Source organism: Hypanus sabinus, chromosome 8, assembly GCF_030144855.1.
Source record: "Hypanus sabinus isolate sHypSab1 chromosome 8, sHypSab1.hap1, whole genome shotgun sequence".
NCBI lineage: Eukaryota > Metazoa > Chordata > Chondrichthyes > Myliobatiformes > Dasyatidae > Hypanus > Hypanus sabinus.
Window position 1 is genome coordinate 88637447 of NC_082713.1, and position 15330 is coordinate 88652776.

Genomic DNA, 15330 nt, shown 5'->3' on the forward strand with positions numbered 1-15330 from the left:
CCCCTGCTATCCATATTCCTCTTAAATGTTGAAACCAACCCCGCGTCCGCCACTTGTGCTGGCACTCTCACCACCCTCTGAGTTCCCTGTCATGTTCCACTTAAACATTTCTCCTTTCACCCTTAACTCATGATCTCTACTTCAAGTCTCACTTAACCTCAGTGGAAAAAGCCTCTTACATTTACCATATCTATGCCCCTCACAATTCTGTATCTTTACTCAAGTGAGGCACTGCGTTGCCAAGCACCTCCGCTCCATGTTCCAACCATAAAAAGTGGAATTTCCGGGTGGCCAACCATTTTAATTCCTGTCCCCATTCCTGTTCCGACATGTCAATCCATGGCCTCCCCTTCTGCCACAAAGAGGCCACTCTCAAAGTGGAGGAGCCTTATTAGGTAGCCTCCAACCTGATGGCTTGAACATTGATTTCTCCTTCGAGTAAAAAATGTTTTCCCTCCTCCTTCCCTCTTCTCCACACACTGGCCTCCTACACCTTCACCTCAGCTGCCTATCAACTCCCCTGGTGCCCCTCCCCCTTTCCCTGATGGTCTACTTTCCTCTTCAATCTGATTTCTTCCTCCCAAGCTCAGTGCCCTTCCCACTGTCCAGCTTCTTACTTCATCCCCTCCCTAACCCACCTCCCCCTCCCCCTACCTTTTTATTCTGGCATCTTGCTCCTTCCTTTCTTTCCAGTTCTGATGAAGGGTCTCGGCCTGAAACGTCAACTGTATATTCATTTCCACAGATGCTACCTGACCTGCTAAGTTCTTCTGGCATTTTGTGTTTGTTGCTTTATACACCACACCATGTTATGCTCCTACAAATAATCTCTATTCATCAGAACATGGCATTGACTACACCACATTCCTCTGTATCACACACTGATACAAACTTTACACTTACTCTCCGCTGTTTCTAAACATTTTACAGCTTTACAACTATGACAAGCATAATACTTGATTGTGAAACACTTACTGATTTTCCTCCCTCTCCCTCAAAGAGAGAGCTGGTGCACAATAGGAAAGATTGAGATTTAGCAAGAGTGCCACAATATGTGTTTAGCCAGCAGAGGAGGCAAGGCTTATTATTTCTACCAATGAAGAAGATAATACCCTCAGGCTTCACACCCTGCTTCCACTCAACCCAACACCTCTTCGCTGATAATAGGGCAGAGGATAATTCCTCTGACTGTAACAAAGAAGAGGTGTTGGGATTAGTCTTGTCCTTGTCTCTTTTGCCATTTCCAATATCCAAGATCCCCAATCAAGACAAACATGATGCAAAATTACTTAATTTCATGCAAGCAGACAGGAATTCAATATGTTGGAGCATTTGGTCCTTTGCAAGGGTTGACAGCCAACGACAATGTCAATTTCTGATGGTGGGTAACATTTTCAGCTCAAAGGCCACATAGGAATTGAAAATAGGTTTTACCACACCTAATTTCCTATCATGGGAATTCACTTTATCCTTCACATGACTGGATAGCATTTAAATGGGTATCTCAACCAGCTTATTTTCAACGTGGGCTTCCCTCTAGCCATTGAACAGAGCGGGCTCCATGATGTGTGCTGCCAGTTTGGGCAGTCCCGGTAAGCAGGGAATTTACTGTTTTGCCCATGGATAATGATGATGTAACCAGTAGGAGATGACTGGTGACTTGAAGGTACTGGTGATCCCATACACAAATTTTGTTTGTCTTTCTGTGTACTAGAAATCATGGCTTTGAGAAATTCCATTGAAGAAACATTGTGACAATTTTGTAATGCTTCACTTGTTATAGCGAGTGTTTGAGGAATGCTGATTGTGCAGATTACTTTATCCACGTTTCATACTGTGGCAAGTACTCAGTCCATGATGAAAGACGTGGAAGCTCATTTAACTTAATAACCACTTTTATTGTGAAAAAAACAAAAACAGACTGAGCGCTATGACCTGGGGAGAGAACCCACTCATTCACATACAGAACGGGCTACAGTCAGGGTGACCCACAAACACACGGGTGAATAACCGTAAATCCCAAACTAAAATGTAACAATAAATGAACTTGAGCATCCCACCAGAATCCCAGAAAGCATTTTAACAATAAATAGCATTGGTCATTAGGAATGCTGGAGTGGGCTGTCAAGCACACTTCGTTACCATGGCAGCAAACATCCACATAGATCTTCCCCTTTCCAATCTCCGATCAAGCTTTAGATCACCTCATGTAATCTGCCATCCACTTTATTCACATTTTAACTGTGAATGGGTTTTTTCATGTTCAAAGTGTTCATAACGGAAGCTGAATTGACCATTTCAAATTGTGAAGGGACTCTGACCCAGAAGGTGTCTTTTCTAATTACTTGCATTTAATTTGTATCTGGAGCTCATAGGCTCTTTTCACTTGCAGCAACCCTGTTGTAGGATTAGAATCCAGAGATACAGCTCAACAAGACTCAGAGTTGGAAGTGTACACTCTGAGAATGGAGCCTGAAAGAATCAGATTCTTGGAACTGCAGTGCAACTTTCCATGGGTTCAATTGAAACAGAATTTGCTGGAAAGGTTCAGCATCTGTGGAAACCGACACAGAGTCAACATTGCAGGTCAAAAGGCTGATGGCTTTGCTTCTCTTTCACAGACGCTGTCTAACTGGTGTTTCTAATATAAGCTGAGTACCCCTTATCCAAAATGCTTGGGTCCAGAAGTGTTTCAGATTTTGGATTTTTGAATACACAATAAGATAGCTTGGGATCGCCATCATTTCTGACTCCGAATTTGTGTGCTTCTGGTGAGCAGTCTTTGTATGTTACTTGTCAATCACACATATATACTTAACAGTAAAAATTATGACACACCATTAATATAATGAAAATATAATATATAATACGTGCAGGGTAACAAAGGCAGCACAACAGTATTGGAAGAATAGCTGAATCAGCTGTTGAACAACAACAAACAAGGGCAGGATTTCAGTCTCCACCCACAATGTTATGTTTTGATTATAAGGCTACAGTACACTATATTTGTTTATTAAGGTTTGATGTAAGGTATAAAAGTAATCAGCATCATAGACTTGTTCTGGGGTTAGACTTTCATCAGCAACATTTTAAAAGTTTAATGCCATTAAGTAAGATATAAAAACAATCAGGATTGTATACTTCTGGTGCAAGATCAGCCCACGATTTAAGCATTACCATGCTTTTCCTTAAATTTCTTCAACCAGCCTGCTGAATATTCACATGACCTTAAACTTTCAGGATAATATTGAAGTGTCATAGTGACATAAGATTCCTTCACCAGTTAGTCCACAAGTTTAAGTTCATCCCTAGAAAGCCAGGTTTCATTCCCAAAACGTAGACCTCAGCCTTAGAAAAGTACACAAATGGAGATGCCACAATAGACCTTTGCTTTTTTCATCATCAGCATATTATTCTGCGGCACATGTTCACTCCAACACTGACGCTACACAATCGAGATCTGCAATTTTTGTTTCATGCAGTATTTTCCTATTTTTCATTAATTTCTGTTCATTACATATGTGAGGTCACGTCTCATTACTGTCTGTAGTATGCAGAGACCTGTGCACCACCTAGGAATTTTCCCACTCTGTGATATCGTGCCAGCTATAAAAATATTTGGATTATGGAGTTTTTCAGTTTTCAGAATGTCAGATAACGGTACTCAACCTCTAATTTCTAAATTCTGGAATCTCCATTTTTAATTTTTCAGAGGTCCTACTTTTTGGGAATGAAGCCTGGCTTCCCAGAGATGAACTTAAACTTGTACTTAAGATCAGACTATCTGGTGGAAGGAGTTTCAGTAATGAATTAGAACTATTTCATAAGACACCTCAATTTGTGTTGTAAGTCTGGCACAAGGCACTAACATATCTATGAACTCAGAAAAGGTATCACTTTTAATATGTATCACTTTCAATTTTTAAGCAAGAAAAGTTAACAATCTAATTAACAATAAGGTGGCCATGTCTCAAGGTCTGTATTACAAAATTGACATGAGCAACTGCAAAGAACAACTAGTGTTGTAGAATTTTAGCAGACCTGATATCTGTCTGGAACTGCCCTTATGTGGAACTACTTATTTTACAGTAAGCTTCAACACATTTATGTCACAGATCTGTTTAAAACAATGAGAAGTGGACGTCTGACTGTGATGAATGATAGGATAGATTACATTGTAGAAATGTCATATAAACACTTTGTTAATTTTCTGAAGTTCTGCATTTGTAAGCTTCAACCAGCTCATCAGTGTAAAGTTAGATGCAGAAAACAATGCAGAATTTAATGTTTAGATGGTAATAAATAACACATTGACCCCATTTTCCTTTTCAGGATAAAGTTTGGTTATGCCAGCCAATGCAGGAAGATGTATTATCTCATTAAGTGGAACTGACATTCAAAATAAAGCATTTTTCAGAGCATGTGACTCCTGCCAATATACTATTTGCATGAGTTTATCTTCAATTCCCTATTACTTGGCAGTGCAAGGTCATCAGAGCACACACTTTCATATTTTAAAATTATACATTCACATTTACTCTTGTCATTTTTTTCTGCTGTGATTTGATAGTCTTTCTGGATTACTTTTTACTGATGAAATTATTGGTCATCCAAAATATTCAGCTAAACAATAAATGCTAATAAGATCAATGTGTGGGCTTTTGATTCTGTGTTATCTAATATTTCTAATAAAACTGACTGCTTCATATTTCCATGGGGATTTGATGGGTTACACTAGCTAATCTTATATATTTTATTTCAATCTTTTGAACAAATTTTTTAAAGTTAAACAGTGCAACTTTTAAGCTAAAGCTAAAGGAATGTCTTGATTTGTTTGTAGAAAATGGTATTTGAAATTTTGTACATTATTTTTCCTGGGATACAATCAAATCCTTCTGCATAAGTGGGAAGCTTGTGGCTATCTTGCATGACTTCAGTTCCAGCATGATCCAAACGCAATCTAAAGAAGAGTTAAAGAGAGTATCAGTGAGAAAGCTGAGGGCAAGAGTCCTACAATCAAAGGATATTTCAGGAACACAGATCTTGTGTACACCTCAGTGAGCATATGGTCACTAATATCCGTCAGGGCTGCAGGAAGAGTTCCAACAGGAGAGTTTTGCCTGGATTCTTCGGTCTGTCATAACTAACGGGTCTTTAATATCTTTGCCTCTTACTTTATCCAGATAGCAGCAGCAATAGTCACATCTCATTTAGACCATAAGATATTGGAGCAGAATTTGGCCATTTCGCACATTGAGTCTGTTCTGCCATTTCATCATGGTTGATCTGGTTTTCCTCTCAGCCCCAATCTCCTGCTTCTCACGTTACTTCATGGAGTAAAGAAATTACTCCTCATCTCCATTCTAAAAGGACACCCCTCTATTCTGAGGCTGTGTCCTCTGGTCTTAGACTCTCCCACTATAGAAAATATCTTCTCCACGTTCACTCTATCAAGGCCTTTCACCATTCAATGAAGTCACCCCTCATTCTTCTGAATTCCAGTGAATACGGGTCCAGAGCCTTCAAATACTCTTCATATGATAAGCCATTCAATCCTGGAATCATTTTTGTGAGCCTTCTTTGAACGTTCTCCAGTTTCAGCACATCCTTTTGAACATAAGGGGCCAAAACCAGAATAAAATACTCCAAGAGAGGCCTCACCAGTACTATAAATCTCAACATTACATCTTTGCTTTTATATTTCAGTCCTCTTGAAATGAATGCTAACATTACATTTGCCTTCCTCACCACCAACACAACCTGCAAATTAACTTCCAGGGATTCCTGTACAAGGATTTCCAAGTCACCTTGCATCAGAATTTTTTGTATTTTCTCTCCGTTTAGAAAATAGTTAACCCTTTAATTTCTTCTACCAATGTGCATGACCGTACACTTCCTAACACTGTATTCCATCTGTCATTTCATTGCCCATTCTCCTAATCTGTCTTTCTTCTGTAGCAACTTTACTTCCTCAAAACTACCTGTCCCTCCTCTTATCTTCATATCATCTCCAAAATTTGCAACAAAGCCATCAATTCCATCATCATTATTAGTCACTGTCAGCCAACCAGAAAAAGCTCCCTTTATTCCCACTCTTTGCCTCTTGCCAATCAGCCTCTATTTTATGGCCTAGTTTATCATGGGCCTCCAAGTACCCTAAGACCTCATCCAACATCTTCCTAACCACTGGTGAGACTTACTGGCCTATAGTTACCTTTCTTCTGCTTCTCTCCCTTCTTAAAGAGTGGAGTGACATTTACAATTTTCCAGTTTTCCAGATACATTCCAGAATCTAGTAGTTATTGAAAGATCATTACTAATGCCTCCACAATCTCCTCAGCCACCTCTTTCAGAACCCTGGGATGTACAACATCTGGCCACGTGACTTACCTACTTTCAGACCTTTCAGTTTCATAAGAACCTTCTCTCTATTTATGCCAATTTCACACTCTTCATGACCACTGACATCTTGAACACCCGCCATACTGCTAGAGTTTTCCACCATGAAGACTGATGCAAAATATTTAATTTGTCTGCCATTTCATTTCCCCACATTACTACTCCTCCAGCATAATTTTCCAGTGGCCTGATATCCACTTATGCCTCCCTTTTTCCAGTCATGCCTAACGTAACTGAAGAAACTTGTGGTATCCTCTTTAATAGCTTATTTTTGTATACCATCTTTACCTCCTTAATGACTTTTTAGTTGCCTTCTGTTGGTTTTGAAAAGCTCCCCAATCCTCTAACTTACCACTAATTTTTGTTCTATTGTTTTTTACATTGTCTTTGACTTCCCTTGTCAGCCATGGTTGTGTCTTCCTGCCTTTAGAATGCTGCTTCCTCTCTGGGATGTATCTATCCTGTGCCTTCTGAATTGCTTCCAGAAATTCCAGCCATTGCTGCTCTGCCATCATCCCTGCCAGTGTTCTTTTCCAATCAATTCTAGTCAACACCTCTCTCTTGCCTCTGTAATTCCCCTTACTCCATTGCAATACTGATACATCTGACTTTAGCTTCTCCTCCTCAAATTTCAGGGTGAATATATGGAAACATATATCCAAACTCAGCTAAAGGGTTCTTTTGCCTTAAACTCTCAAATCAATTTTGGTTCATTCCGCAGCACCCAACCCAAAATAGTTGACCCCATAGTGGGTTCGTTCATGAGCTGCTCTTAAGACCCATCTCGTAGGGACTCTAGACATTTTCTTCAAAGAATCCAGCACCAACCTTATTTTTCCTAATCTACTTGCATATTGAAGTCCCCTATGACTATTGTAACATTGCCCTTTTGGTATGCATTTTCCATCTCTCATTGTAATTTATAGGCCACATCCTTACAACTGTTTTGGGGTGTGTATATGATTTACATTAGGGTCTTTTTATCCTTGCAGTTCTTTAGCTCTGTCCACAAATGATGCAATACCTTCTGAATCAATGTCACCTCTTTCTAATGATTTGATTTCATATTCTACCAACAGAGCAATGCTGCCCCCTCTGCCTTCCTGCCTGTCCTAGTGATACGATGTGTATCCTTGGATATTAAGCTCCCAGCTATAATTTTCCTTCAGCTATGATTCAGTGATGTCTACAACATCATATCTGCCAATTTGCAACTGTGCTACATGTCAATTTACTTTATTCCATTCAAATGTATTCACCTTTTATTATTTTGGCAACCTTTCACATTGCAACTCACCCTGTTGACTGCAGTTCTGCCCAATCAGCAGCCCCTCCTCACTACACATTGCCTCTGTTTGTCAACCAGCTATCTAATCTTCAGCACCATTATCTGCCTTTCCGACGATACTTCTTGCATTGAAACATAGCAGCTCAGGACACTAGTCACACTGTGCTCAACCTTTTGATTCCTAACTTTGTCTGAGATCTTACCAACATCTGCCTCCACAGTCTCTCAACTAACTCTTCTGGCACTCTGGTTCCCATCCCCCTGCAACTCTTGTTTAAACCCCACTATGCAGCATTAACAAACCTTCCCGCTAGGATATTAATCCCCCTCCAGTTCGGGTGCAAACCGTCCATTCTGTGCAGATCTCTCTTTCCCAGGAAGAGAGCCCAATGATCCAAAAATCTTATACCCCCCCTCCTACACCAACTCCTAAGCCATGTATCAAACTGTGATCTTCCTAGTTCTGGCCTCACTAGCACGTGGCACGAAGAGCAATCCTGAGATCACAACCTCGGAAGTTCTGCCCTTTAACTTAGCACCTAACTCCCTGAACTCCCTGTGCAGAACCTCGTCACTCGTCCTACCCATGTCATTGGTACCTACGTGGACCATGACTTCTTGGTGTTTAAACTCCCACTCGATCCAAGATATCCGGGACCCTGGCACCCTGGAGACAACATACCATCTGGGAATCTAGTTTTCGCCCACAGAACCTCCTGTCCACTGTCCTAACTAATGAATCCCCTATCACTTGGATTTGTGGTTAAATTCGCCGATGACTTTAATGGATTTGTGGCTAAATTTGTCAATGATACAAAGATAGGTGGAGGTGTGGGTAGCGTTGAGGAAACAGAGAGCCCGCAGAGAGACTTAATTAGTGTAGGGGAATGGGGAAAGAAGTGGCAAATGAAATACAATGTTGGAAAGTGTATGGTCATGCACTTTGGTGGAAGAAATAAACAGGCAGACTGTTGTTTAGATGGGGAGAGAATTCAAAATGCAGAGGTGTAAAGGGACTTGGGAGTCCTTGTGCAAGATACCCTAAAGGTTAACCTCCAGGTCGAATCAGTTGTGAAGAAGGCAAATGAAATGTTGGCATTCATTTCTAGATGTACAGAATATAAGAGCAGGGATGTGATGTTGAGGCTCTTTAAGGCACTGGTGAGACAACATTTGGAGTATTGTGTGCAGTTTTGGGTTCCTTATTTTAGAAAGGATATACAGACATTGGAGAGGATTCGGCCCATCCAGTCTGCTCTGCCATTCAATCATCGGCTGATCCAATTCTTCCAGTCATACTCACTCATCTGCCTTCACCCCATATCCTTTGATGCCCTGGCTAATCAAGAACCTATCTATTTCTGCCTTAAATACACCCATTGGTTTGGTCTCCACAGTCGCTTGTGGCAACAAATTCCACAGATATACCACCGTCTGACTAAAGTAATTTCTCTGCATCTCAGTTCCAAATGGATGTCCTTCAATCCTGTAGCCGTGCCCTCTTGTCCTAGAGTCCCATACCATGGGAAATAACTTTGCCATATCTAATCTGTTCAGACCTTTTAACATTCTGAATGTTTCTATGAGATCCCCCCTCATTTTCCTGAACAGGGAATACAGCCCAAGAGCTGCCAGACGTTCCTCATATGGTAACCCTTTAATTCTTGGAATAATTGCTGTGAATCTTCTCTGAACCCTCTCCAATGTCAGTATATTCTTTCTAAAATAAAGAGCCCAAAACTGCACACAATACTCCAAACACGAGGAAATCTGCAGATGCTGGAGATTCAAACAACAACACACAAAATGCTGGTGGAACACAACAGGCCAAGCAGCATCCATAGGGAGAAGCGTTATTGACATTTTGGGCTGAGACCCTTCGTCAGGACTAAACCGAAATGAAAGATGCTAAGAGATTTGAAAGTAGGAGGGGGAGGGGGAAATGCGAAATGATAGGAGAAGACCGGAGGGGGTGGGATGAAGCTAAGAGCTGGAAAGGTGATTGGCGAAAGTGATACAGAGCTGGAGAAGGGACAGGATCACGAGACGGGAGGCCTCGGGAGAAAGAAAAGGGGAGGGGTGCACCAGAGGGAGATGGAGAACAGGCAGAGTGATGGGCAGAAAGGGAGAAAAAAACAAAAAACAAACAACTAAATATGTCAGGGATGGGGTAAGAAGGGGAGGAGGGGCATTAACAGAAGTTAGAGAAGTCAATGTTCATGCCATCAGGTTGGAGGCTACCCAGCCGGTATATAAAGTGTTGTTCCTCCAACCTGAGTTTGGATTCATTTTGACAGTAGAGGAGGCCATGGATAGACATATCAGAATGGGAATGGGATGTGGAATTAAAATATGTGGCTACTGGGAGATCCTGCTTTTTCTGGCGGACCGAGCATAGGTGTTCAGCGAAATGGTCTCCCAGTTTGCGTCGGATCTCACCAATATATAAAAGGCCACACCAGGAGCACCGGATGCAGTATACCACACCAGCCGACTCACAGGTAAAGTGTCGCCTCACCTGGAAGGACTGTCTGGGGCCCTGAATGGTGGTGAGGGAGGAAGTGTAAGGGCAGGTGTAGCACTTGTTCCGCTTACAAGGATAAGTGCCAGGAGGGAGATCGGTGGGAAGGGATGGGGGGGGGGGCAAGTGGACAAGGGAGTTGCGTAGGGAGCAATCCCTGTGGAAAGCAGAAAGGAAGGGAGGGAAAGATGTGCTTGGTAGTGGGATCCCATTGGAGTTGGCGGAAGTTACAGAGAATTATACGTTGGACCTGGAGTCTGGTTGGGTGGTAGGTGAGGACAAGGGGAATCCTATCCCGAGTGGGGTAAGGGCAGATGTGTGGGAAATGGGAGAGATACTCCAAATGTGCTCTCACGAGTGCCTCAACGTCACACCCCTGCTCTTGTGCTCTATGCGTCGAGAAACGAATGCCAACATTGCATTTGCCTTCGTCAAACTGACTCAACCTGGAGGGTAACCTTTAGGGTATCCTGCACAAGGACTCCCAAGTCCCTTTGCATCTCTGCATTTTGAATTCTCTCCCTATCTAAATAACAGTCTGCCTGTTTATTTCTTTCACCAAAGTGCATGATCATACACTTTCCAACATTGTATTTCATTTGCCACTTCTTTTCCCATTCCCCTGAACTATCTAAGTCTCTCTGCAGGTTCTCTGTTTCCTCAACACTACCCACACTTCCACCTATATTTGCATCATTGAGAAAGTTAGCCACAAATCCATTAATCCCATAGTCCAAATTATTGACATACATTGTAAAAAGCAGCGGTCCCAACACTGCCCATCATGGACCTCCACTGGTAACTGGCAGCCAGCCAGTCTCTGTTTTCTGCCGACCAGCCAATGCTTCACCCACTCTAGTAACTTCCCTGTAATTCCATGTGCTCTTATCTTGCTAAGCAGCCTCATGTGTGGCATCTTGTCAAAGGCCTTCTGAAAATCCAAGTACACCACATCTACTACATCTCCTTTGTCTACCCTGCTTGTAAATTCCTCAAAGAATTGCTGTTGGTTTGACAGGCAAGATTCTCCTTTCAGGAAACCATGCTGGCTTTGGCCTATCTTGTCATGTGCCACCAGGTACTCTGTAATCTCATCCCTAACGATCAATTCCAACAACTTCCCAATCACTGATATCAGGCTAACAAGTCTATAGTTTCCTTTCTGCTGCCTCCCACTGTTCTTAAACAGCAAAGTAACATTTACAATTTTTCAGTCATCTGGTACAATGTTGAGATCTATCAATTCTTGAAAGATCATCATTAATGCCTCCTGAATCTCTCCAGCTATTTCCTTCAGAACCTGAGGGTGCATTCCATCATGTCCAGGAGATATATCCACCCTCAGACCATTAACCTTCCTGAGCAGCTTCTCAGTTGTAATTTTCGCTGCACGAACTTCACCTCCCTGACACTCTTAAATGCCCGGTATACTGCAGATGTCTTCCACTGTGAAGACTGATACAAAATACACAATCAGTTCCTCTGCTATCTCTGCATCTCTCATTACAATATCTCCAGCATCATTTTGTATTGGTCCTATATCTACCCTCGACTCTCTTTTACCCTTTATGTACTTAATAAAGCTTTTAGTATCTCCTTTGATATAAGTCACCAGCTTCCTCTCATAATTCATTTTTCCCTTCTGAATGACCTTCTTAGTTTCCTTTTGTAAATTTATAAAAGCTTCCCAATCCCCTATCTTCCCACTAGCTCTGGCTTCCTTTGTATGCCCTCTCTTTTGCTTTTACTTTGGCTCTGACTTCACTTGTCAGCCACAGTAGTGTCCTTCTTCCCTTTGAAAGTTTCTTTTTATTTGGAATATACCTGTCTTGTACTTCCCTCATTTTTCATAGAAACTCCAGCCATTGCTGCTCTGCTGTCCTTCCTGCAAATGTCCCTTTCCAGTCAACTTTGGCTAGTTCCCCTTTCATGCCATTGTAATTTCCTTTATTCCACTGAAATACCGACACATTGGATTTTAGTTTCTCATTCTCAAATTTCAAAGTGAATTTGATCATATTGTGATCACTGTTCCCTAAGGGTTTCTTAACCTTAAGCTCTCTTATCACCTCTGGATCATTGCACAACACCCAATCCAGCACAGCCGATCTCCTAGTGGTCTCAACAACAAGCTGTTCTAAAAAGCCATCCCTTAGACATTCTACAAATTCTCTCTCTTGAGGGTGCAGTACTGACCTGGTTTTCCCAATTCACTTTCACATTAAAATCCCCAACTATTATCATGACATTGCCTTTCTGACATGCCTTTTCTATCTCCTGCTGTAATTTGTAATCCACATCCCGGCTACTGTTTGAAGGCCTGTATACAACTGCCATTAGGGTCCTTTTACCCTTGCCATTTCTTAACTCAACCCATAGAGTCTCCACACCTTCTGATCCTATGTCATCTCTTTCCAATGATTTAATATTATTTCTTATACACAGAGCAACACCACCACCTCTGCCTGCTAACCTATCTTTCTGATACACCGTATATTCTTGGACATTCAGCTCCCAATGGCAGCCATCTTTTAGCCAAGTCTCAGAGATGGCCACAACATCATACTTGCCAATCTGTAGCTGAATTTCAAGATTGTCTATTTTACTCCTTATGTTGCATGCATTCAGATACAACACTCTCAGTCCAGTATTTGTTGCTTTCTGTTTTAACTGAACCACCCCTTTATTGCCCTGTTACTCAAGCCACTAGCTGTGATTAAGCCTCGTTTCCTGCCTGTCCTTTCTATCATCTCTGTTCTACACAACCTTTATTTCCATTTTCCCCTTCCTCAGCCCATCACCCTGCTAAATTAATTTAAATCCTCCCTAAAAGCTCTATTAAATGTGGCGTTGGGATATTGGATCCCTTCGGGTTCAGGTGTAACCCCTCTTTTAGTACAGGTCGTACCTCCCCCAGAAGAGGCCCTAATGATCCAGGAATCTGAAGCCCTGCCCCCTCCACCAGTCTCTCAGCCACACATTAATATACCTGAGCATGCTATTCTTGCACTTGCTAGCACATGGCACAGGCTGCAGTCCTGAGATTACTACCCTGGAGGTCCTGCCTTTCAGCTTACTACCCAACTCCTTGAATTCTCTCTTCAGGACCTCCTTCCTTTTTCTACCAATGTCATTGGTACCAACACAGACCAAGACTTCTGACTGGTCACCCTCCCCCTTCAGAATACTCTACACCCAATCTGAGACATCCCCTACCCTAGCAACTGGGAGGCAATACAGAACCTCCTGTCTGTTCCCCTCACTATGGAGTCCCCTACGACTGCTGCATTCCTCATTTTCCTCTTTCCCTTCTGCACCATGGAACCAGGCCCAGTGCCAGACACATCGCTGTGGTTATATTTTGTCAGGTCTTCCACCCTCAAACGCATCCAAAATGAGATAACAATTACTGAGGTGGACGGCCACAGGGTGCTCTCTACTATCTGAGCTCTTTCCCTCGCTTCCCTGACCATCACCTGCTTATCTACCTCCTGCACCCTCGGGGTGATTAACTCCCTGTAGCTCCTCTCAATCTCCTGCTCACTCTACTTAATAAGCAGTAGGTCATTGAACCACAGCTCCAGATCCCTAACACGGTCTTTCAGAAACTGCATCTCGGTGCACCTGGTGCAGATGTGGCCATCTGGGAGACTGGAAGATTCCGAGGATTCCCACATCCGACACCCAGAGTAAAATACTAACCTACCGACATGCTTGCTATTCCTCAAAAAAAATGCAAAGAAACACCAAAAATACCTCCCTGAAGCCCGCTTTCGCCGAAGCCAGAATGAGCTTGTCACTTCTACTCTCACCACTGGCCTACTCCTGACAATAACCACTCCGCTCATCCTTTCTGTAATTTTATTTAGTTCACCGAGCTCAGTGGCCACCGCTGATAGGCCCCGCACAATGGACTAAAGCCCACAAAGCTCTCGTTTTAAATCAGCGAGACTGACCTGCAAGAAGCACTCCTCCGTCAATCTCAGTTGCCATTGCTATCACCCCTTCAGCCTCCTGAATGATCATTCAGTTCCAGCTCTGACTCCTTAACACACGTTGTTAGAAGCTGCAGCTGAATTCACATCCCGCAAGAGAAGCATTTAACTATCCTGTCTGGCATCTCTACATCCTAGCTGAGCAGTTATAAAGTAGGGAAGGAACAAAAAATTTCACCTAGAACTTTTGTTTTTTCTTTCTTTGACTGAGGCTTCACATTGCTGAAACTTCGAAAAGCTAAAGCCTCAAGATCACCTCTTTGACTTAGTCTGCTCAGATGATGGCTGCTGCAACAAGGGCCACAGCGCTTTCCCCTGCCTTGCTTTTATTTGCTCTTGCTAATCAATCTCAAATGCCAAATGGTCACTGGTCATAGCTCTTCATCGCAAAATGCCTACTTTTGTACTTGGGCAGTGCTGTGGGACAGTCTCATCAACAGGAAGGCATATCAGTTGTTCCTGTCTGAATAGAGTTCAGTTGGAGGCTATGAAAGCATGTTTCTAATGATCTTCCCTATTAAAAACAAAGACCAGAAGACATAGAAACAGATTGGTCCATTTAGCCCATCAAGTCTGCTCTGCAAAGTATGCCAGAACTACAGTGAATTTCCACTCCCTTAACAGTCATTCATGGTGTATTGCACACTGAAAAGACTGGTTGGTAATGTGATTCCTTGAACAAATTACTAGAACATGGACCATAGGAACAAGCCCACAACCCGCAGAGCTTTACAGAACTAATTCATTTAGTTCAAAACTAATAATTAAAAGCCTAATTAAACAAATACCTCCTGCCTACACAATGTCTGTATCCCTTCATTCTCTTCACATCATGTGCCTATCTTAGAGGCTCTTTGTCATATTTACTTCTGACATTCTAGGCACCACCATTCTCCACTCTCTTTACCTTGGCCTGTACATCTCCTTTGAACTTATCTGCTTTCACAATAATTGAAAACCCTCTACCATGAGATATTTTAACTCCTGAAAAAAAGGACACTGGTTGTCGACTCTATCCAAGCCCATCTTAATTTTATAAACTTCTACCAGGTCTTCCGCCAGTCTCCACCACTCCAGAGAAAACAAACTGTTCAGCCTCTCCTGATAGCACAGGCCCTCAAATCCAG

General features: G+C 42.3%; 1 long non-coding RNA gene across 2 annotated transcripts in view; it reads right to left on the reverse strand.

Annotated features, from left to right (window-relative positions):
* Positions 1-2844: 2844 nt before the first annotated feature.
* LOC132398282 (uncharacterized) overlaps positions 2845-15330 on the reverse strand; it is a 30551-nt gene continuing 18065 nt past the window's right edge. For both annotated transcript variants that reach the window (XR_009513604.1, XR_009513605.1), the window contains exon 2: positions 2845-4960. This is a non-coding gene — a long non-coding RNA (uncharacterized LOC132398282). The remainder of the gene's footprint in view (positions 4961-15330) is intronic.